The sequence below is a fragment of the Phalacrocorax aristotelis genome, chromosome 1 (genome assembly GCF_949628215.1).
Source record: "Phalacrocorax aristotelis chromosome 1, bGulAri2.1, whole genome shotgun sequence".
Taxonomy (NCBI): Eukaryota; Metazoa; Chordata; class Aves; order Suliformes; family Phalacrocoracidae; genus Phalacrocorax; species Phalacrocorax aristotelis.
The window spans coordinates 176685937-176710559 of record NC_134276.1 but is presented as its reverse complement, the minus strand read 5'-3'; the positions used below and the strand labels follow the sequence as shown (position 1 = coordinate 176710559).

The window sequence follows — 24623 nt, the reverse complement described above, 5'->3', positions numbered from 1 at the left end:
AAGCATCCTAATTCCAAGCAACACAGAAAGATTTCTTAAACACCATCATTTGCATTTTCCTGAGTGCTCAGCTATCAGTACACGCTGTTCCCTTCACTCTCTCTTTTCCCTGTTCCCTCATGAACTGTTCCATTGTCCTTTTGCTTCATCTGCTCTATTCCACCTGTTAATAGCCCTCTTTCTATTTTTTAAAATTTATTTTTCACATTCTGCTGTTGCTTCATTTTCTCTCCTTCCTGCAGGCAAATCCCTTTTTTCCTATTTGCTGTTCTCAGCCTGGTTTATTCTTTCATAACCTCTCCCGCCATTCAGCATACCTCTCCATTTTTTACCCCCTGCTCTTCCCATTTTCATTGTCAATCCCTGTTATTATTTCCATTCGAGTGCAGAAAAGGAGGATTGTCATGATGACTTCGCAGCCTTGCACTAACACCTGAAGGCCCAGTGAAAACTGGATCCCCTTTGTGCCACAGCCTTGCAAACATATCAGTACACAGTCCCTGCCCAGGGAATTGGCAGTCCTTTCCCCAGGAAAGCGTTTCAAAGGCCCAAAGGGGACTTAAACACTTGCCTCGCACCAACTGTTCTCTTGAAAATCACAGGCTAAACACACAAAGGGCTGGAGGGGTGATCTGACTTGCTCAGAGACACAGACTACAGTTGTGGAACAAGGGATAGGAATTAATTGCTCATCTCCCAGTCTGGTACATTAATGCTATGATAGGAAAGAGACAGCAGCTACATCAAATTTTTTTCCCCTTATGAAAAATGAACTAAGAAAATGAAGCAGCATTTGCAATTAGCCTCACAATATGTGCAACGGTCTGGATTTTTAAATAAGAAAACAGCCTACATTTCCCCCACTCCATTCATCTGGTGGTTTAACTTCAGGTGATCCTAAAATTAAATCCCTCTGGGGCTGATGGGAGGCTTTGAAATGCCCTGCAATATCTTATCTTCCCCTCGTAAGAGAACACTTTGGTCTGACTGCCTATTAAGCTAGAGATTTTAGCCTTTATAATTAAATAATGCCCCAAAGCAACCATATGCTTTAGACCCCAGCCACAGCATATCGGCTCCTAAATACCTATGTCCCAGAGGCCGGCAGCACCAGGGGGATATCTGTGCCATTCTCCATCCACCTGGGTCCTTCGTTGTGGATTTTTCTTGCAGGTGCTGGATGTGGCCAAAAGACATCATGGTCAATTAAGAGCCATTCTTGCAAACTCTGCGGAAGTCTGCAAAAAATGATGTCATTTCACACAGGGGCCAAAGATGCTCAGGGAGCAGCCCCCAAGTAGCTGTCCTTGTGCTCTTTGCAGCATGAAAATCTGAGCAGTGAATAGCACATCTCTTCTAGTGCATTTTTATTGTTAATGAGCCATATTAGCTTCTGGTGGGGCTATTAAAAAATAAAAGATTTGGATTGACTGTGTCCAGCTACAAGGCTGTGACCCTTCATCTCTCAAAGCTTGTTTTCAGCACAGCGGGGTTGCCTTTGAATTCCCCTCTGGCTTTCCCTTCTGCTAACACAAATGGTGAGGAAGCAAACCTGTGTGGCTGAATCATATCCCTGTATTTTCCCAGGCAGCTCCTGAATCCTGCAGCCTGCTCAGAACAGAAACGCCAGGCGCTGCAGGGCTTAGTCTAGCATGTGGGTGGGTTTAGTCAGGAGTGGAAATCGAATCCGGGCCCAGGAAACAACACTTGATGGTAACAGGACAGGGCTCAGCCTGCACCTGGAGCTGCAGTTCAACCTACCAGGGTGGCACAGCGTTGATGGTAAGGCATGGTACTCCCTTTCCTGATTATACTTTGTTTCTAAACTCTGCTGCACTGGGTATTCTGACAGGTTCACTTTAAGGCTTCACAGAAATTAAAGAGGGAGAAAATAACAACTGCATTCACATCTAAAATATTTTGAAAATATGCAAAATTTCTCATAATTTCTTTTTACTCCTTTCAAAGTGGGAAGAAATCTGATTTGTATATTTGATTTTTGAAATGTAAACAGGCACTCCAGCCCTTGGTGTTTCGCTGCTATTTATTTTTAATAATGAAAGCAAATGAGAAAAGGAAAGCATCTGTCGAGCATACGAGCACCTTTTGAACATGGTCCATACACCTGTGAGAAAAAGACCGGCAGCTTCTCCCCGCCCTCAAGCCCATAAGAGAAATACACTCCGAAGAAGGTTTAATCTGAACTGCCCATACTGTGCTCCCATCCTCACATTTCTTTCTCTGCCCAGAGAGAGGAAAAAGCAATATGTGGGCTTTAGAATTTAGCAAGAAGCAGGTGCTATTACACAAACACTGTCTTCCCCAGATAGATAAACCAAGAGAAAGAAACAAAAGGGTGCACTGCCAAGGAGGGAGAAACTCAGGACCACCAGTACCAGCCTCTTTCCGCTGAGTCTCCAGCTAGAGCAGTTCTGCCAAAACTTGCAGAAGTTGTTTCAAGGACTTCACAAGCAAACGTGATATGCACTTTCTAAAAAAAAGCAAGCCGAAAACTTACTTGTTTGTAAAAAGACCTACCTCTGCTTCTTCCTTGTTTGACAGCACATCTCTGTGCATCATTTAATGTCAAATCTAATCTGACAAGACTCTTTTGGACTGATGCTGTGCCTTTATGCTCCTCCTAATGGACCATGACTAGCTATGCCTCTTACATGCAAGAGTTTCAATAACAAAGATTGCCATGGACATCAGAAATTATGTAAGGACATAAAACTTCCTGATTAGGGGTTCATATGGCTTCACACATCAAGATGAGTCCACCTTTAGGCAAGGGCTATATAGGCAAATGTTGGCAAAACACTATGAGGCAAACAACAGCAGTATGAATTAGCAGAAGCCATTTTATAGAATATAACATGGATAGATAAAATTGTTCCTAGACTATTACCTACTCCCACCTGAATGAATTGCTGTGCATAACACTGATAATATCTTGGCACACATCAAAGACAACATTGACTTTATACCATTAGCTGGTAAACACAGCAACAGGAAAAAAAACATAATAAGTCGAAAACTAAAGGTCATTTAGTAGCCTGCCTCCTTTCCCTCTCATATCAGCAGTGGCCCCCCCAGAAAGACTTTATGGAAAGCTTCTGTTTTATTCAGGAGTGTTCCCTTCTTCCCAGGTCTCTCAGAGGATCGTTATAAGCAAGGGAACCATTGCCATCTTCCTGCAGCTCTCCTGAGCTGTGTTACCAGGTCCATGCCCTCAGTGTCCAACCCTGCTGTCCACAAGAGGCTTGGTGTACAAGGGCGAGCAACGCTGTGTCAGCTTTTTGGATTTCAGCAGTGTCCATACTTGCATGTGATTCAGAACCACAGTCTACCCACATACATCATCTATATAACCACGCAATCCTGTTTTTGTTATCCCTGCTGTTCCTCCCACCTTCCTTCCTATTGCTTGTGTCATTAGCTTGTTGCACCTCAGCCACAAGTAGACTATAAATTCTTCAGGACTTCTTATGCTTCAGTATCTTCTTGCCTAATAGGAACTACCAGAATACAAATAGTCATTACAAAACAAACATAGACCTCAACAGCTGGGACAAATAAGACACACACATGTAATCTCAGCCCCTAAGGTCTGTTTGACCTAGAAACCCATATTCACTTCAAGCAATTCCTCTTGTACTTTCTGCTTTAGGTCAGAGATGAAGCTGAATCAAACTGTAAGGAAATGCAATAAACAAACACAATCATTTAATGATCTGAAAGTCTGGTATGTTTACACTCAGTTTCCCGGTCAATTGACAGCTGGATAAAATCCAAGAATTGAACAAAAAATAAGGAAGAAAAAAAAATGGAGAAAAACTGAAGAAAAAAATCCCTACCAGTAGAGCTCCCTGAAAGGAAAGCAATTCATATATCACCGCTTCCTTGTAACATACTCTTCCACTGACTGAGAAAAGTACCAGCTGCAGCTTATTTCATGTTTTCAGGTTTAAATAAATATGTACAAAAAAGAAGAGGTGAGATGCCAAGAACGCATGCAGTGTCCTCCAGCATTGGCTTTGCAACTCAAAAGACTGAGTCAGAGGAAAGCGATCCAATGAGATGGAGGTGGGTATGTCTACACAGTAGGTGAGACTGGATTCTGTGACCAGACCTCCAAGCACCCACCTAACAGGCTGTGTTAGGGACACGTGTATTGAGTTGTGCACACCCATACCAACCTGAGCCACCCATCTATTTCAGCCTCTTGCTGAATACAACACAAAGCTGCTCATCTGCATGAGCTGCAGCCCGTATCCCTGATGTGAGCCAATGTATAGGGCACCATGAGACCAATGGGAGAGGACTTAGACCAGACACATGCCCAAATCCATAACCCTACCACCTATGCAGTACAGAGAAAATTATTTTGTCCACATTAAATACTACAACACTAAAGTAAAAAGAACATTAAATAGTAGAAAACTAAAGTTTGCTGGAATGCCATCCTGACCCAGCCTTGGGGTCCACGCTCAGTACCTGGATGCTTCTTTTCCTAAAACGTCCCCTGCAAAGATCTTCCTGAGGCCAGGGTTAGTGAAGATGGTCCTCTGCCTGGATGTGCAGTGCTGTCTGGACACCTCAAGGCACATGAGGTCCAACATGTGGCTCAGCCTCCTGATGGGGTGTGTGTTTCCAAATGGGATGACAGCTGTGTTGGCAGCAATGTCACAATCAGAGAGGCTTGGGAGCTAGGGTGACCCTAGCTGACAGGCGTGCAGTCTCACACCTCTTCCTTCCCGAAAAGGTACCCTAGCTGTCAGGCCATGGGTGGATTGGAGAAATCTCACACATATGTCAAAAAACATGTGTGCTCAAGGGTCAACAGGATGAGGAAACTCATTATCAAGCATATTGGATCTTGCAGCAATCTGCAGATCTAATTGAACGTGGTCTGAAACAGGCTCTAGACATTAAGAAAACACAACTCCGTAACAGCCCTTTGTCTAAATTTCAGCATGGGAATGAGGTATCAAAGCCAGTATGCCTTTGGCATGGATTTATTTTCTTCTTTGCTCAACATTTTTTTCTCTGCTCAGCTACTTACCCAACCAGCTGCAAACCTCCCCAGAGTCGCAAACATAGTGATGAGTCAGTCTAACTCAGTCTCTAGCTCTTTGCTTAGAAATCTGGCAGGTTTGCTGATGTTACAGCATCAAATCTGTTCCTGCTATCTGTCTTTGGCTTCCTTTTGCCCCTGTTGCCAGGGCCTGATTTCACTCTGATTTACACTCTGAAATTATTTCTCATAAATGATTTGCAATAGTGGAAATGACAGAAAGGGATTATAGTAAGAGGAGGGCAAGGAAGCAAAACAAATGGAAAAGCTGAAGCCGCCTTGTGCTGACTGGTCAGCTTTAATACACAGAGGAGGTTTGCGAGGGCTGTGACCTGTGGGCAGCTACAGCTGCTAGGCTGCCAGTGCCAGCCCTGGCACGGCCGCCTGAGCTGCTCGCCCGGCAGATGCCAGACTGCCAGGGCTTAGAGTGTGGCACTTTGCAGTCAGTAATACCTCAGCAGCTCATGGGCAACTTACGTCCATCTGTCTGTATGCCAGGATGTGTTGTCAGGCCCCTGAGCTCCTGCATCGTAGCCCATATCCCCGCGGTGGGTTACCCAGAGCCAGGGCAGGGTAGCAAGCCACAGGTCCCAGTTTGCCATGGAAATCAGTAGTAGAGGGAGGGCAGGATCATCACCAGAAGCTTCTCTGCACGTAGGTGTCTACTACAGGCAGAAATAAAACCTGCTGTATATTGACATCCAGCAACACTGTCTTGAGCAGCACTGGCCACGCTCTGTACTGAAGGAGGAGACCCAGACACAAATGTCATCATGCATACATCAAAATAAGCCTGTGCTCAAAGGTCAATAGGAAGAGGAAACTTGTTATCAAGAGAGAAGATGCTGGCATTTATAGTATTATTTGCTGCATGGCTTACATTAACATATGTTCAAGAACAGCATCAGTGATCTGCTTTATGATAGTCATATTTTAAACAGATGACTTTTTTTCTCCCAACGTGCTTGTGCAATGTACAAGCGTGTTGGAGCTTGCAGCAATCTGGAGATTTAACTGAATGTGGCTTGGATGCAGCAGGTCCTCCATGCACCCAGGTCTGCAGGCAAAGGGGGTGAGTGGACAGCGAGGGACAGACAGCCAATGAGGGGGGCAGCACCCACCCTTCCGTCCAGCTGTGCTGAGGGGTCCTCGGTGGGACACCTCACAGCTTTCTGTCCTTCCACTGTTAATGGGATGAGAAGAGCTCTGAAGGTGAGATTTCAGCTGCACAGCAATTTGAACTTAAGTTAGACCAAAGACAAGTCTGCAGCTCTCACCCTGAATACATCTGCGGTCCAAAAAGACCTTGTGCTGGCTTTCTGCATATGGTGAACTTCAACCCTTTATCATAAAACTTTCAATAGAGGTACACATGCTCTTACCGGCATTGAGCTTCCAAGAGTTAGACTCACAAACATGCCTCATTTTTTCTTTTTTTCTTTTTCTGATTGAGCTTACAAAGTCCTACACTTACTTTGGAGGAGGGGAAGCTGTGCGTTGCTCTTTCACCACCCACCCATAATGTCACAGTGCTGTGCATGTCCACCCAGCAGAGCTGCTGCTGCTATATTATATATTAAACCATGTGTTTAACATTTATAGGTCATTTTGTCCTCATCTACATTATAATTTTGTTGCGCATCATAAATGCAAAATGAGATTCACTTCTTCTCCCTACACCTTTGGTTTATTGCATTTACATAAAGCTGTCGAACATTTATGAGGATTTTTATAACTTTATTAAATGAATATCTTCAACCACCAAGCAGATGACATTTCCGCAGTAATACTGTTATTTCCCAAACCCTATTTTCTGGTATCTTTGGCCTCACTGAAGTGGCACATTTTTCATTAAACTTAGCAGTACATAAAGTCATTAAGGTGACAGTAGTGTGCCATTATAGCTGTTGTAGCAATGCTGGTAGTGACTTCACCCTTGGGTCATCTGAAGCAATTATTAAGTAAAGTGTCAAGAGATATTGAATGACTTAGAATTGCCTTGCCGTAAGTACCTCTACCACGCAGGCAGCACAGAAATCTGACCTTCGCAGCTCAACTCATCTGGAAAAAGAGAGAGCACTATTGAACACTGCAACAGACACAGCCAAAAATATTAAGACATCCTTTCCTTCCTCTCTAGTATTCTTCATAAAACAAATCTCTTTTTTTACTCCCAGCAACATGTTTTCATTCTGATTTTCATCTGGTTTAGTGATTAAACTTGCCTGCTGACCCTGAGGGCTCTGGTTTTCCTGCATGTCACAACCTGTCATCAGAGTCACAGTTACTCTCATCTGGTGGCGGAAAACTGGATGCAGAAGCAACAAATAACCTAAGAAATGGGAAGCAGCCTGCTAACAAGATAAAGCCTGCCTATTTCCTCCCCTGTACAGCATGATTGGATGATTCAAACCTTCTAAAGAGAGTCTTATCCCTGAACCAGTGAGCTGTGGACCTGCGTGTTTTTCAGACAAAGGTCCAAAACCCCTTTGCAAGTGAGGGAGAAATAATATTCCCTTCCCAAAGTCTCTGAACAAGCCTGGAGCAATACATAGCTACTCACGTCTCTTAATACTGTCTTAAGTCACCACATAAATTACAGGCCGAACTTTCTAGCAATGTATCTTAAAGTGAACATTTAACCTTGCCTTAAAGGATGTTAATTTTTATCATGTTGGGAAAATAACATTTTACAGCCACTTTGTACAAGTGGCACAAGCACAATAAACATATGGCAACCCAGCATCATTAATGCTGTAAAATGTACACAACATAAGCCTGTAGTTTTGGTTACAATGAACTTTTAAAAATTGTTCCAGTCAACATAACTTAGGATTTTCAGGGTCCAGTCTTAAAATTTACAAGGGTTCAATACAGAGACTTTTTTATAGCCGCATTCCTGAATCATTTATTATTTCTTACAATTTGGGATTGCTGATGAACTCCACTTTTGGACTTCACTTACATGCTGAGAAATCCTGAGCACTTCACTGTGACAAGTACAAAACGCAGCTGACACTGTAAACTCTGCAGGGCAGGAATTGTGCATGCTGTACCATAAGTAAATGAGTTTAGGCAGGATCTTGTAATTCATCACTTCAGGTAGGGCTGGTGGCAGGCTTCTGTATCCTATTATACAGACTTAAAATAAAAAAACCCAAAACCCTTACCAGTCTGTAACAGTAAGGGTAGAAATATTTTATTCTGGAAGAGAAGGGGGTGGTACTACCTCCAGCTGGAATTCAGTGGAAAATCGTGGCCAAATGGTTCGGCCATTTCCAAAGAACAGCATTAGGATCGGCACACTCTCCTCTTGCCTGCCTATGTTAGCATTTCCAGAAATGGTTTGTTTGAACAGCTGCAGCATCTCCCTGCTGTGCTGCAGGGACTTGAAATGTGACTGGTGATAGAGGGGGGGAGCAAAAGCCTTGGTTTTGGGGGTTAAAGCTGTGAAAACGCATTCAAGGTTGGCCACATTATGAACCTTGCAGGTGATTTAAGTGTGTACAAGTGGGAGAATAGGAAAAATATGCTACACTGATGTTCAGCACCATTACACCTGTGCCAGCTCAATCACCCAGCCCCCCTCCACCCACTCTGAACTAAATGGGGCGATTGCCTGTATTGCATCTGCAGGCCACTGCTGACCTTGCTGCGGCCAGGCTAGAATAGCTGCACGTAGGCATGCACTCAGATTTGGGAGAGGAGGGGCTGCTGACGGAAACAGCTATCTGAGTGCAAAGCATCTGGAGAAAGAAAGAAAAAAAAATCATATTCTGTCTATTGGCTCGCATCTGTTTGTGAGAGAGAAAAAAGGTGAGGGAAAGAGGCACCTTGCCAGGTGATCCAGTGTTGGCAGCAGTAAAACATCCACAGTTACCTGCCACGACTGGCAGCACAATGAAACAATATGTGTCCCGTGAAGATGTGCACCCAGCCAAGGAGGTGCATCCAGCTGTGGAAACCTGCTCCAGAGCTCCCGTGAATGTGGGGCACGTTGAGTCATGCACATACAAGAAGAATAAAATACAACCTCCCCCATGTCCATTCCTGTTGGGGGGGGGGGAGTGTTTTGGGAGCCTTATGGACAGCTGGTGTCACCTCCTGCGTTGTGCAGGTGTCACCTCCCATGTAAGTCAACAGCCTGATTGCACCTTTGCCTCTTTCCCCTGTCACTTGGCGCTGCCTTCGGGGTGCAGGAAGCCATGTGCTGCTGCCACAGGGAGCCACGGTGCCGTGGTTTCATGACCATGGTGAGTCACAGATCTGCACTGCTGCTTTGCACAATCAAACACTTGAGTTTCATGTTTACAGCATTTAACAGAGACCAGACGCAGCAGTCATGGCTTGGGAATGGCTGTCCTCCAAGGGTCCAGTGACATACCTGCTGTGATTAACATAAGGGCTGGCTTTTCCTGGAAGAAGAAAGAGGAGACTGGAAGGGGCTGTGTGTCTCACAGGACAAAACAGACTTCTCCAAGTCTCTCTTCTGCTCTCCTCCAATCTGAGAAGTGCCAAAGTGCCGGGCGTTGCTCTAGATGACTTAATGTACAGAAGTAGGCTTCAGTGGCGTGGATGTCTAGGGAGGCAGGCTTCTCCAGGGGTGCTGCCAGGCCGTGGGGCAAATGTGATACTTGATGGTGTTATAGTTAACATGGGGAAGACCTGGGCTGTTCCAGGGGGCAGCCAAAGAAGCAGACACACAACTCTGCTTGGCATACAAGTGAGCCAGTGGATTTCAACTAAAGCGGTTTTCTTTTTAGCCATAATTTTACAGCCAGCAAAGATTTTACTCAAAGCATTAGAGAGCATTCAAGACTTGTGAAGATGGGGATTGTTAACATAGTTGTCACTGCAAATATAAAATAGATCTTTTAGCTCTGTGATTTAAAAAATGGCGGTTCCTTTCTCTCCTGTGAGTTATTGTCTCAGTTGCTTCTTCCCCTTCTGTTGAAGCTCTTGCCCTCACTGGCTCAGAGTGTGACTATTCTGTTCTTCAGGCTATTTTATCCCATGCATGCAGAGCTATTTGTGTGCACATCTATATATGCTATTTATACATCTATATATAGCACACAGCTATATGTGTGCATATCTATAGACAGAGGAGGCAAGGACACAGACTTTTGCCTTCTACAGAGCTGGCAATGTTTATGGTGATTCCTGTACTGCCTATCTGTTTGGACATCTTATACACCCTTGACGCAAGCAGCCTTGCTATCATAACTGCTCCCTTCAGCTGACTCAAGCATCAGACATGTTGTTAGTGCTTGTAGTTTTTAACCAGAAGCATCATATTTTTTAATGACTTTTCTGAAGCCTCAGCTCTGGTGACCAGGGATTACAGGAGAAACTTTGCTTTCTCATTTTTTTTTCCCCCTTTCCTTCTTTCTTTTCTTCTAAAGTAAGCTTCAAGCCTTTTGGCTGCAAAAACATGGACTATACAAAAGACCTCAGACACCAGAAAGAAATTAAACTTCTTATTATCTTTGTAAGATCTCATGGGCTTGAATCACCCAATTCATCATTTTTCAATACTTTAGATGAGCAAAAATAGAAGTGTGTCATAGTATTGGCTGTTCTCTGTTTAGAGAACCTTGTTTACAAATCACTTGGTCATTTCTTCTGCATTTTTCATTAGCAATAATAAAGGTCCATTATGCTGCCTGTTTGGTTAGGCTGGTTTAACTAATTTCTTTGGGCTATTGCTTTTACTGGTAAGAACTTGTCTGGCCTTGTATACTTCTAATTCAAGCTTTTTATTTGGTATATCATTATTGGTGTGGTCAGAAATGAGTAGGTTTTAAAGGTGTTAATTAATCTAAGAGACTTTCTGTCACTGTCTGCTTCACCTCAGATATTTTGCCTTCCACATTTCCTGCCTTTAACAATTTTCTGTGCGTATTTTAAGTGGAAGTGCATAGCCTCTTCCATAGGCATCAGGCCTTTTTTCTTTTTTTAACTTGTCCATTGTTTCAAATACCAGTTAGATATAAGAGCAAGACTTCTTCTGATTGATAAAGTGTAATCTATCTCCTATTGATGAGGTCAGCCCAGCTAATTTATTGCTTCTTTTTTACAGTCTGAATGAGAAAAAGGTCTTTTCCTATCAATCTTATCAGCAGTCTCTAAAATGCACTACTTATTGCTCTTAAACTTCCAGTTAAATAATATTCAGTCATCGCTGAAGTAATTTCAAATGGAGAATGTTCCTGAGGACAGTTGAGTCAACAACATATTTTCATTGTATGGGATGGCATAAATGACAAATGTTGAGTGAAGACACCATTAAGCTTTATAATTTCTTTAGATGAATTTGCCTGACACCTGTTAAAATTGTACACCAGCATTTGCAGAGTGAATACCAACTGTCCCCACAAGCCCTCATATGGATTTTAGAGGGAGAAGAGTGTTTTGATTGCACAATCAAAAAATTCCAGAAGAAAAAGTTAGTTAGTATTATGCATAAACTGTGAGCAGTCACTGCATAAAACCAGCCTTAAATGCTCTGCAAATATGCAATCAGAGTAACTGAGGCAGATTAAAAGCAGCTACAGGGGATTTTGGTGTACCCTGGACACGACCTGCGGGTCTTGGTACGCCACACAGTAAACAGTAAGATATTTCAGGTCAAAGCTACACTGACCTCATCTGTTCACAAACAAGCTGACTCCCCTCTCAGATTAAGAGGTCTTTAATGACAGCACCCTAATTATCTCTACCTCATTAATGTGCAGCATAAGTGCTAGTTTGGTTACTGGACAGATGTCCTTTCCCAGGTCCAGCTGTACTGGTGGAAGAGGTTGTCTTTCCCAGCCTGGTCCAGATGGTCACGGCTGCCCTCTTGCCCAAGGCTGCCATTCCTTCAGTGTTACCAGTGCAAGGGCTTCTAATCCAATTCAGTCAAAACAAGCTGGGTTCACAGAAACCAGCAGATTAAACTGTGCGCTTGAAAAATATTTGAAATTAGCAAATAGAGCAAGAAAATATAATTTCAAATATACTTTACAGCCATAGACATACCTACGATTTTTGGCACTCCAGCCTTCATATGAGGCCATAATGAGCCACACAGCCAAATCAGGCCTCCACCCAAAGGTCAAGGTAATCTGATAAATTGCTATCATGATAGAATTGGGTCTGATGTCTTAAATATTTATACTAACTTTAGACACCCCTCACATTGCTCAGGTGGGCACATACTTTTAAAGAACTCCCTGATTCAACAGACCATCTCACTTAAATTTCAGTGTCCTCAATGACAATACATTCACAAGGATGTACATGTGAGCGTAAGTTGTCCTCTAAAACCCTTATCAGTAAGAACAAGTGAGAAAAGGAGAAAAAAAGCAAAAGCAGAGGCTGAATTTTCAGAGCAGACTTCAAAAAAAAACCTTGACCCTTGCAACTCTGTCATGAGTTAGCAGAACATTCTAGATAACAAAATCCACACATGCTGCCCCACACTGTCTCCTGAGATCAGCGCAATTAATTAAAACATTTTCTAAAGAAGTGCAGCTGGATAAGTGCATACTGGTTTCTTGTGCAGAACATGTAACAACACAGAGCCAAATCTCACACGCCTGCCATGTACAGAACTCCTGTCCTGGGTAGAAGCTCCTTGACCAAAGAACAGTGGGCTTAAAGACATGAAATAAAACCCTCAGATCCAGTGGTACCAGTTACACCTGTGATCAGTGCCATCCTTAGGAGTCCTGTTGGATCTCAGTCTTCATGCTTGCTTAAAATATAAAAGTGGCTCACTTTTTTAATGAAAGCTGATTGAAGGGGATTCATCTGTTTAAAGCATCTTCTATTTTCAAAAGTCCTAGAAGGTGAAATGTGCATCACTGCCAGGACAGCCCTTTCTCTACTCATTTACCCATACATGGTTTTGTTCAAACCCATTTACATGCAAAGGGGTCTCCTGGAAGAAGTTTCTGATCTCTGTTGCTCCAGTGAAGCCAGCAAATTTCTCCCTGCTGGACTTCCCCACTGCAAACATATTCCAGATCTGTCTCTCAGGAGCCAAGATTCAACAAAAATGAGTTGCCAGCTACTTGAAAGTTTTATATGTGTAGCAAGAAGAGTAACGGAATGAGAGTAACAGTTTAGAAGTTTAGTTGTAGAAGTAGAAGCAAGCAGTCTAAATAGATGAAGAAACTGATAATTGTTTAGACATTCAGAGGTTTTGTAAATATTTCATTAAATTGATGGGATCTAATGCATCCTTCCAACTTTTTATGGCATAGAAATTTATGTGGATAGGCCCTTTAACATTTCTCTCTTCAGCATTTTGTGTCCAGGCTAGTTATGGCACTGAGACATCTAGTTCCCAATTGGCCAACAGATCCATGACCTCTGTGAACATCAGTTTTGAAATTCCTAACCAGATAATCCAGACCATCTCGCAGCTATGCCTAGAAAATTTATGTGCTTGTAAAACTTCTGCTGCGTAGAACTGTACTCATTTATTGTTCTTCAGTTGAAAGCCTAACCTAAAGGAAACCCATAAGGATCACAAGTCGTTATCAAATATTTTTCTAAGGAAAAAGAAAACCTCAACATTGTAAGCTAGTACTTACTTAGAAATAACAGGAATGTCTAGATCCAAAGCAAACCAAAGCTAAGCATTGGAGAGCCACTGCCTTCAATGTTTTTGCATTAAAGTGCCAGCGATCCCAAACACAACACCTATCACCATCATCCAGGGAAGATCAGATCAAATTAAGTCAGACCATATACAGCAATGCAAAGCCCATATAAACTCAAACATATCCTTTCCATGTCCACTTTTCTCTCATTACAACTTTTAGGGTGAGTTCTTAAGACCTCTGCCCACAACACTGGCAAAAGTTTGACTATGTTGGTGGCACTGAACAGCCTGCAGAAAACAGCAAATAATTCTCTGTAGGAAAGAAAATGGATCCTGAGTAGAGCTTTTTGGTTGATTTATCCAGCAAAGTTGGAAAAAAGAGAAAAACTCATCCCCTAATCATCTGACTGGCGCTGCTAGCACAAGCTCAGGTGATCGAAGTCAGTATTGTGAGTTTCTGTGAAAATAAAGCCAATCCTCAGAAAAGAATCTGTATGTTCTTCTGCCTCTGCCTTGGTTAGGTTCACATCCTGTGTCCTTGCTGCCTATGCTCTCTCCAGAAAAGTGCACAATTCAGAAGTGAAGCAAGTGCTGACTGGGTATGTCCAAATCATCTGTACAGTGCTGGATGGTTTCTTGTTTCCCTTATGTTCAGTTTCCAGCTGGGGTACTAAATAGAATGCAGAGCTAACAGGGTACAAATTCCTTTGCTCTAAATTCAGGGAAAGGAGCTAGATGAGCAAGACCTCACTATCCTCTTCATATTCAACCTGTGGTTCAAACTTTGTGCTCTTGGGATCACCTGAGGTCTGAACTGATTTCTCTGTTTTATTCCTTTTTTTTTTTTCTGTTCAATTTATTAGAAAACCACAGAAAAGATCAAAAATAGCTTATAAAGACCATACTTTCTGTTAAAATGTGAAGTCAGTGGAAGATAAAATGATGATTCTTTTCTCATTTTTAGGGTAGTGCAAACAGTAAGTTGGATTGTGGAAAAAAAATCATGAAACAAATCTGAAAGGGTATCTTTTGCATCACTAGTTCAATTTAATTACCTTGTTTTTAAGTTAGTGAGCTCAGAGCAATATTTTTCCAGAAAGACCAGTCTGCCAATACTGATCAGTTAACACCCCAGAAGGTTCCTTTTTTGGTTGCATGACAAAACAAATGACATCATTATGATAAAGCTTGCCTGTAAGTCAAGAATGTATAGAAGTACACTGACTGCATACTGCTAGAGTATAACAAAAGCAAGCAGAGAGGTGACACATGCATTACTACCAAACGCTGAAGACAAGGCGGAAAAGGTGGCAGGGTGTGTTTGTTGTGCTTCTCTGGAGGGGTAAAATGAAGATAACACAGGATGAAAGAGGATTCTTAGACTGTAAGAGTCATACTTCTGTTAAGCAATGCTATCAAACGTCTAATTATTGAAATACGTGAGGAACAAAGTGCAGCATCAAAATGGCCATTACCAGCCTGCTGTATCAGCAGACTCGTATCTAAAAACAAGCAATAAAACTGTTGTGAGAAGCTGAGGTCGATATCAGAGCTCCACCGCTTGTGTAAAGATGCACCTACAAAATAGTATGAGGAAATTACTAACACTGGCTTGATCCATTCACTAATAAGAGACAGCAGTATTGAAAGGAAGTGAGGATTGCACAGGGGACGGGCGACTTTTATGATTCCCATACGGGCTATACCTTAATGTCATTTAATGTGGTGGTAGCAGCTCAGTTGTCCATCCTTGCACTAGATAAGGGCTATACCTCCTCCTTTACTCCCCAGCCAGAAACCCACATTCTAAATGTATGCTAAAATAATCATTTCTAGCCTCTTTATGTCCAGGGCCGACAAATTCCCAGCAGTTATACAATATGTGCAAAGCCTCCAAAGCAATATTTCTGTAGCAATGTTTCTGTAGCCCTGTTAGCTCTGTAGTACACACAGCACAAAGCACAGGAGATTAGACTTTTACCACACAATTTCTAATAGCTGACAAATAATAATCTTTGGCTTTCAAAGCGTTGGCAGGGAGCCATTTAAGAATTATAGGCTGAGCTGTGAAAGAAAAATGTGTTTTGAAATCTCATCTTTATTAGTTAAGCTATCATTATTACTATTCAATTATAGTACAAATGTGCAGCTTTCATAATGCAAAATACCATTTCAAAGTCTTTCGACATGATTAGATGCAACGTGCTTCTCTCTTTTCAGGCCCAGTTCTTCAAGATACAAACATGCCCCAAAATCGCCCTGAAACCTAGGCAAACTGGAGATGAAGAGACATCTAAGAACAGCACAAAGGGTCAGACAGGCCTTCCTTCTAATTAACAGTGGCAATAATTAATACTAGCCAAAAATATGATCTCTGCTGGGTTGTCGCTTTGAGAAAGCCAGACTCGCCCTTTTATAGGAATAATAAAGAACAGTTAGAAAACAGTAATCCTTGATCAAAAATGCTGAGGAGGAGAAGAGGTGGGATGAGAAATGAGAAGGAGCCCTGTGTTTCAGTAATACTGCCTTGTTGATCTTCCCTCCCTCCACCATGTGGTTTCTATTTTCTTATATTAATCCGTGCTTCCCCTCCCAACATATTTTCATGCGGTTGCCAGTTTGAGGTCAACGAGCACTAAGAATGGACTGAGAAGAATTTCCAGGATGTTTTTTAAGACTATTAATAACTTTAGCAGCTATTCAAGCAAACAGTGCTCTGTGTTCATCGTACTCCAGGGCGTAAGCACATCACTTGAGGAGGCTGATTCAGAGTTTCCTCACGTTACAGATTGTACAGATGGTCAGGTACAGTATGGGGCTTTGGGGACAAGATGTCACTTCCAGTGGGACATTGAAAAAGAAGGAGGCAATACTGTTGTTCCCATCAATGGGAACATTTTTCAAAGGCTATAAAATTCCAGAGACAGGTCTCATAGGGGATTTTTAAGTATTGCCACTCACTGTACTGCACTTCCTTAATTTCAAGGCACCCCACTGAACGGCAGGCATCCTCAAAACCCTAAGATGTAAGGTATTCCTCAACAATATGCAGCAAAACTGTAAGTACCCATGAGTGAGATCTGCAGAAGACAGCCAACCCAGGCAGGCTGCCAGAGGCTACAGGGAGAGGTGGCACTTCTGGAAATAGGTGATTAAGCTCCATCAGTGGTGTGCGGTGAAAGCCCTAAGCAGCATCCCTCACCTGTGATGCTGGGAGACTCAGCTGGGACTTGAAGGAGAAAGGCAGCATTAAGCCAAGATGCAGTGGATCATTCACAGTAAAAGAGATCTGATCAGTGATGTTCAGGACAACACACTTCTAAGTTACACCAAAACCTTGTACAGAGCAGACTGTCTACCGGATGGTGACCTGTGCTTCAAACAGGGCAGAATACCTTGGCTGCACGTATCTCAGTACACTGCTTTAACTGGTATGATGGACAAAGTGGGAAGTTACAGCCAGTCTCATTCCTAGCTGTCTTCTGAGTGAGGCCTGACCTGGCAGATATGCTCTGAGAACGCCTTTTTAAAAAAAAAAGAAAAATCAGGCCTGAAACATGAGAGAGGCCATGGAGGATACAATCTGAGAACCCCACGGAGGCCTGGGCATGAGGCAGCCTGAAGACGCCAGGTGTGGCTGCTCACACAGGAACAGATGTCTCTGTTCATGTGTAATCCCCTCTGCTTCCAAGGGGATTAAACATCTGACCTTGAAATGCCTAAAAACAGGGCCCAAAGTCTATTTTGAAACTGATTTTTATAAAGCAGAAGATTATGTTTATAAAAGACTAAAACTTGCACGGGAGGAAAAGAAGCACTATACCAAATTTCAGAGTGATGTATGAGGGTATAAATCATATATCAGAAAGAGAATATCAGGGAGTTAAGTGGTGAATTCAAACCAGAAGAATATGTGCTTGAGAAAACTCACTATCTTGACTCCTCCTACAGGCAGCAGCTTTCGGGCATCCAGGGCTTTCCAGCATCCTAAGAAATAACACAAATTGTTTAATTTTTTTCCCAAAGGCTTTGCCTTGTGTTTTCCTTATTGATTTTGTATTTCAGAGAGAAAAAGAAAAAAGCAAAGGAATACTTAGGAGGGATATTTATTTTCTTTCTTGTCTCCCCCCCAAAAATGAGACAGGTTAGCAGACTAAATATTACAGATTTTTATGGATTTATTTCTGAGGTGCGAAGTTAGGTCTGATTTTTGTGTAAGCACCAACACACCTGATCTGAGTTTCAAAAGTTTCCAACACTCAACCACAAAGGTAACCAGAGCCAAGGAGTGACCCAAAACTTCAGCTGGCATAGCTAGATCTGAAGGGCGGTGAAGTATGGCTCCTGCAGAGAGAAGAGTGCTCCCATAAATTCTGTGTCTAAAGATACAGCTGAATTGCTCCTCCTCTATAGGAACTGCAGCAGCCCTTTCTCTTTTCCAGTTTTCCTGCCAGCTGTGGCTCTGAAGAAGCATCTCAGGCCTGGATACATTATACCAACTTACCCCAGCTAAAAGCCTGGCCCAAATGAAAGAGAAACAGGGAGGAATTTATCTGGTTGATGGCTTGGGGCAATGGGCACAAACTGGAACACAGGAAGTTCCATATGAATATGAGGAAAACCTTCTTTCCTGTGAGGGTGACAGAGCAGTGGAACAGGCTGCCCAGGGAGGTTGGAGTCTCCTTCCCTGGAGACATTCAAAACCCGCCTGGACGCAGTCCTGTGCCCCCTGCCCTGGGTGTCCCTGCTCAAGCAGGGGGGCTGGACAAGATGATCTCCAGAGGTCCCTTCCAACCCCTACCGTTCTGTGATTATGTAAAAGATGACCATACCACAATACACTGCAATGGCACAGGGAAGCTGCTCACTCTTTTTGTATTGAGAGTTACAGCTAAGTTTACTGCCCGTTTCCTCAACAGCTCACATTTACTGGATACTGTTAATCTCAAGAGTAATTTCCAAGTTAAATGAGTGCTAAATACGTAAAATAAACAAACCTGTCTCACTCCTTTACCCACTCCCTTTCCAGCGTCAGAATGCCATGGCATTCTGATAAAGGCATGGAGCACATCCTAGTAGAACAAGAAGAGGTACGGCGCTGAGCTGGGCTGTGGGTTTTGGTTGCTGGACTTTCCTCCAGGCTTATTTGTTACCTTGGGCAAGTTATTTAACCTGTATCCCAGGGACCCTACCTAAAAGCAAAGTGGTGGCAATCCTTTCAGCAATTGTGTTTCTCTTGGCTTTTTCAAATGTCCCTCAGGCCAGGGACTTTTTCTCACTAGAGCTTGTTCCAGACATGATTCAAATGGGGAGCTGAACACCTGTGTGGTTCTTCTCTACTGTACTGGGCAGCACGCAGTTGGACTAGATGATCCCTGAGGTCCCTTCCAACCTGTGATTCTGTGATACACAGGAGTGCCCTTTCCCCTCTCCTGGTTAATTCTTCCTTATGTCCCTCTGCATCTATGCAATGGCTGCTCCAATGCATTTGCAGAATCACAGAATCTCAGGTTGGAAGGGACCTCAGGGATCATCTAGACCAACCTTTCTAGGAAAAACGCAGTCTAGATAGGATGGCCCAGCATTTCAGGTGGTCTGACTCTCCAACGTTATTTACTTGTGTCATCAGAAATCTAATGGCATTTTTTCTAGTGCAGGGAGATGTTTTCATTAACTGAGTTTAAATTCCAGCTAACACTATTACACGATTCCCTCCTTCACTGACAATTGCAAGGCAGTTAATATTGCATTTTTACTTCCTGACTCTAAAAAGGAGACAACTGTATTGTTTCAAATTGCTCTATGCACAGCACATTCCCTTCATAGTTTTGCAAAACCCAGGAAAGCTTGTCAGACATGCTAAAGGTCAACAAAAATATATTCCTCATGGAATATCCCTAGACCAGTGTCTCCATTGAAATGCTTGTGGTGAAGCTTTGGGCTCTGGTGTGTACGTGAGTGTGAGTATTCAAAGGAAGGCTGGCAACAGCCATCCCCTTTTGGAAGGAGGAAAGGGACAAAGCAGGACTGGTGCTGTTGAGAGTGAATCTAGAATAGGAAGAGAGAAACAGATTTTGTATCCTCTGAGCTAAAACAGTGAGAGGAAGCTTGGGGGAGACTGCACACGAATTTTGCATACCTCTGAGAAGTCAAACATTATTGCAGAGCTGGATGTAGCTATAAGCCTAGACACAGGCATGGTATGCTGTTCTGATAGCTGTAGAGAGATAGCAGCCTACATACATACCCCTCAGCACAAAGGGGCTACACCTACCCCTCAGCAACATCACACTCGCCTTGGACGCCCTGACCAGTGCCTCTCTCCAGGCTGGATCTCTCCAACCGCTCAGCCCCCACAGCCTCCACCTGCCTTCAGGAGGCAGAGTAGCGATGAAGGTCCTTCTTTGGGAGTCTTGAGGAGCAAGAAAGGCCAAAGTGCAAAGTCCTCCTCCAGCACCCTTTTACAGAGCCCGTCCCTCCTCACATGAGCCCAGATCACACACAATATACAGGGAGTACGGGGTGCAACCCCCCATCCTCCCTCCAGTAAATCCTCTCCTGCTTATTACAAATTAATTTTGTGGGAGGTCATAAAATGTGGAACAAACTTTGGTCAAGGGCATCACATTTTCAGATCAAAAGCATGCATTTATATGCTGAGTAGATTAGATTAGGATTCAAGTGGATGTGAATCTACAGTTCAGGATGCCTTTTCCTGTTGATTTTTCCCAGCAGTTTCCAGAGCAGAATTTGGATACATGTGGTAGATAATGAGTTTCCTGATGGCACGCTACAGTTGTGGAGTCAAGATGCCTAACATCAGAGGCAGAATGGTGCTTCATTTCTGTCACCCGTGATAGCTAATCACTTCTGAGGCTTGTGAACTCAACTAGGTACCATTCTGATTCCCAGCTGCAGTTAATTTTATCTTAGGCAGGTGATTACTTATTCTATTTCACTGACTTCCCATTCCCAGATTTTGGAAGACCACAATGGCTTTTTGTGCTAATTGGACTCCACTTCCTCAGATTTTCACACAAACATTTAGCACAAAGCACAGACTGCTCTTTCCTCAGCCATCTGGCAGAGAAGCTGAAACCAACAATTTTCCAAGTCAAAAATCAGACATCTGAAAATAATGTTAATGTATTCTAACCCCTTTATATAAATGGAACCAGTCAACAGGCAAGTTGGAATATGAAGAATGGGCTGTAGGAAGGGCACACCGTTCATCTTGCCCTTCAGCATCCCCAAACAATCAGACTAAGGCTGCAAGATTAGGAACTCAAATCCACCCTCCCCTAGAAAGGCAATACTGCCTGCAGCCCAGCATCTGCTACACCAAATATTAGGTGAGGGAACTGGTTTTTTTTGATGGATTTATGATGACAAGCAGAAATGAACACATATACTTAAATATATATATATGCATACACACACTTCTATGCCCGGGATGTGGGTTATTGTTTGCTGTCACCACATTACATCCTACTTGCCTTGGTAACAAAGCCTTTCTCGCTAAAATAGTTTGTAAGTCCCATAGTCTACACCTTTATCAGTCATGTCTGGAGAGCCTGTCTTGCTAGTGTAACAGACTCCAGTTTCCTGGAAGACAGAGGGCTTAGATAAATCTGGCAGGGTGGGGAATGAGAAGACAAATTAGTGACTTGTGAAATGATTGCTTCTTCCATGTTACAGAGCTAACAGAGGAAATGAAGAACCTGATTTCAGCTTCCTGGAGCCCCCCGGCATCCCAACATAGAGCGACAACAAGAGGAGGAAGCCACCACTGTGTTTAACACCAGTGATGCTCCAAGAAGTAAACAAAACTGCAGTCTGCATTCAAGGTACACAACTCAAAAGGATGTATACAATATGCATGTGATAAGCCTGCACTGTATACACACTTGTGCTTTTCATATTTACCTACATAGTGCAATATAGTCCCCATGTAGTCCCCAGAAGTTAACTGTGTGTCCATCAGGAATTCTGCTTTTGCAGGACTTTTCCAAAGAGGAATAGCCATATAAAACAGTTAATGGAACAATCACAGTAGTATTGAATGATGAAGACTAAGAAACTGCCCAAGAGCAAGAGAATTAACATTTGGCAGATTCCTTTTCATCCCAGACCAGTCTCTAAATGAAAGACCGTCTTCACACACGGGATCACTGGAGTGGAAGAATATGTAAACTCTATCTGATAATCTCCAGCAAAGAGATTTTTTTTTTAAATTTTTAAAATTTAAACAAACACTTTTCAAAAAAGTTTTCCTAGCTCAGCTTTTCTAAAGCATCTACTGCAAGATTGGTGCCTGATACTGTCATTGACAACATGTGGCACTTTTCCCCATGGGTCCCACTTGCCAGCACAACTATGTAGAGCAGCAAGTACTTTACAGCAGGAAGAAACCCAGTCTATCCCACAATACCTATACGCCTATCCCACATTTTCTATATGTGGTCATCCAAAAAGCTCGTGAACAAACAGTTACAGACAATAGCTTCTGCATTTCCAACTTCCATCCCCCATTCTCTGTGAATGTGTCAAACTGACACCGCAGCACGCTGGCAGGAGTATGCAATCTCCCAAGCAAATCTGAAGGGTTAAATTCCCACTGAAGATGGTGGGCATTTCAGTGTGCTGGGGACCTACTGGTACCTCTCCGTTATCATTGTACCCCTTCTTCAGAAACAATAAGACAACTATTGAAAGGAAACAACACCCTCTTTGTCCACACGACTTTGCTGTTAGAACAGTTTTCATAGCTTAAAAAACGCTGGGCAAAATTGATCTCAGAGGAGGATATCATCCCTGTCCAGCCTGCAAGGATAGATTACCATCAGCTTTCAAAAGCAGCAGTGTATCTTTTCCAGCCCTGTGAGCCAAGCAGATGGATGCCTGGATGGACGGTGTGGGGGTAGCCATAGTAACCATCATCCTGTGAAGCTCCTGCTCACATCTCTTTTTCTATCACAGCTGAGGACAAAAGCCAACAGCCCGCTGCCAGGGTGCAGATATCCGGTCAGACCTTTGCTTCTCAGCCCCAGCTGGGATTTCTGTTCCTCTTCAGCAATTTTCTAATCTTACCTTGCTTGTCTATGCTTTATGGATTGAGAGTAAAATTCAGTCCCAGGGGAAGATCCCTCGAGCAAGTGACTTCCCAGCTGCTGCAGCCCATGTTATGCGTGGACGTGCACTGGAGACTTTCTCCCCCTGCCAGGAGCAGGAAACCCCTCAGCCTCCCCCAAGCTAGGCAAACACCTCCATCTCTCTTCAACCGCATGGCATGTAAAGAGAGATCAGGGTTGACCCATTTCCCAACCTGCATGCAGCCCTTCAGCCAGCATTGATCAAGAAGCACAGGGCTATGAGCAGCTTCGTGCTGTACCCATCCCCATGGGAGCTGGATGGAGGGTGCTCTCATGCAGACACCACCCTGGCTTTTCAGAGGGGTTAACAGCCCAGGGTGCTGCAGCCTGAACGGCAGCTGCTAGGCTTGGATACAGAAGTCTGATCTGCCAATGACTGATGGTGTTATCCACCCTCATCTTTCATTTAAGGCTTTATTATCATTTATATCAAAGGCAAAATTCTCTTCTCAAAGCAAAATTTAGTGGCACCTGAGGCAACTCATCCAGATACCCTGGTTGCACTCAGGTATTCTAAATTTTAAAACACGCCTGTTGAATAGCAAATGTAATAATTTGTATTATGTTGGGCAACCAAAGTCTGCACCTGTTTCAGAACCATGGACTAGCTGAGGCTAGAACTAGCCTCTGGACACAGTCTAGTCCCATCCCCTCATCACTGTCCTTTTATGTATTCTGTACTTCATCAGTTTCTTTGTGAGGATATTTTGTGAGACAGTGTGGAAAGCCTTGCTAAAGTCAAAATAACATACTGTTCTCTGCTCATCCACCAAGCCAGTCAATTCACTGTAGAAGGCTACTGGGATGGTCACACATGATCTTCCCTTCGTAAATCCATGCTCACTACTCTCAGTCACCTTCTTGTCCTCCACAGATTTGGAAATGTTTCCCAGAAGGATTTGCTACATCACCTTCCCAGGGATCAAGACGAGGCTGACTAGCCTGTAATCCCCTGCATCCTCCTTCTTGCCCTTCTTGAAGAAGGCAGGACATTTGCTTTCTTCCAGTCCTAAGTAACCTTCCCTAACTGCTGTGACCCTTTGATGATGATGGAGAGTGGCCTCACAATGACACTGGCAGCTCTGCCAGCACCTATGGCTGCATTTGTCAGGTCCTGTAGACTTCTGTGTGTCCAGTTGGTTTAAATGTTGCCTAACATGATCCTTCTCCACCAAGGGTAAGTGTTTTTTACTCTAGACTTTCCCCCTGGTTTCAGCGACCTAAATTTCTGAAAGCAGATCTTATCTGTGAAGACCAAGCGAGTGAATGCATGAAGACCTGTGAGTGTCTACAGCCTCATATTGCAAACTTGCTTGAATCAACATGTGTTTGCTTTGTTTGAAGAAACTTTGAAAACCAGAACTAATACATAATCATATTAAGAAATTGCCAGCTACTGCTGGTGACCTGATCTACCTTCAGGAGCTTAATTTGCACAGCAGTCACCTGGAGTAAGTCAGTCTTGCTCTCTGCAGCTCCACCCTTCAAACAGTTCTTGGACCTCAGCCAAAACAGAATTAAAACGCTTCCAACTCAGTTTTTGCGAACTTTGAGAACTTGTTAATTTTAAAGCTTGATGACAATGAGTAGATTATGTTAAACAGCCTGTTTTGAACAGCCTAATCCAGGTGTTCCCAGCACACAACTTCAAATACCATTGACTTTGTTAGCGTGCACTGCAAGAGCAGCCATAAATTACTTCATTAATTATGGTTGTCACCTCCTTCCTTCTCACCCTTGTGAAGACCTGGAATTTGCTAAAACATACCAGGTTTACGAGTGGGAAGAGAGCAGGTAA

General features: G+C 43.2%; 1 long non-coding RNA gene and 1 pseudogene across 3 annotated transcripts in view; one reads left to right on the top strand and one right to left on the bottom strand.

Moving 5' to 3' along the window:
* LOC142065852 (uncharacterized) overlaps positions 1 to 24623 on the bottom strand; it is a 49398-nt gene that overhangs the window by 17425 nt on the left and 7350 nt on the right. The window lies entirely within an intron of this gene.
* LOC142051997 (leucine-rich repeat protein 1-like) lies at positions 1653 to 24623 on the top strand (annotated as a pseudogene).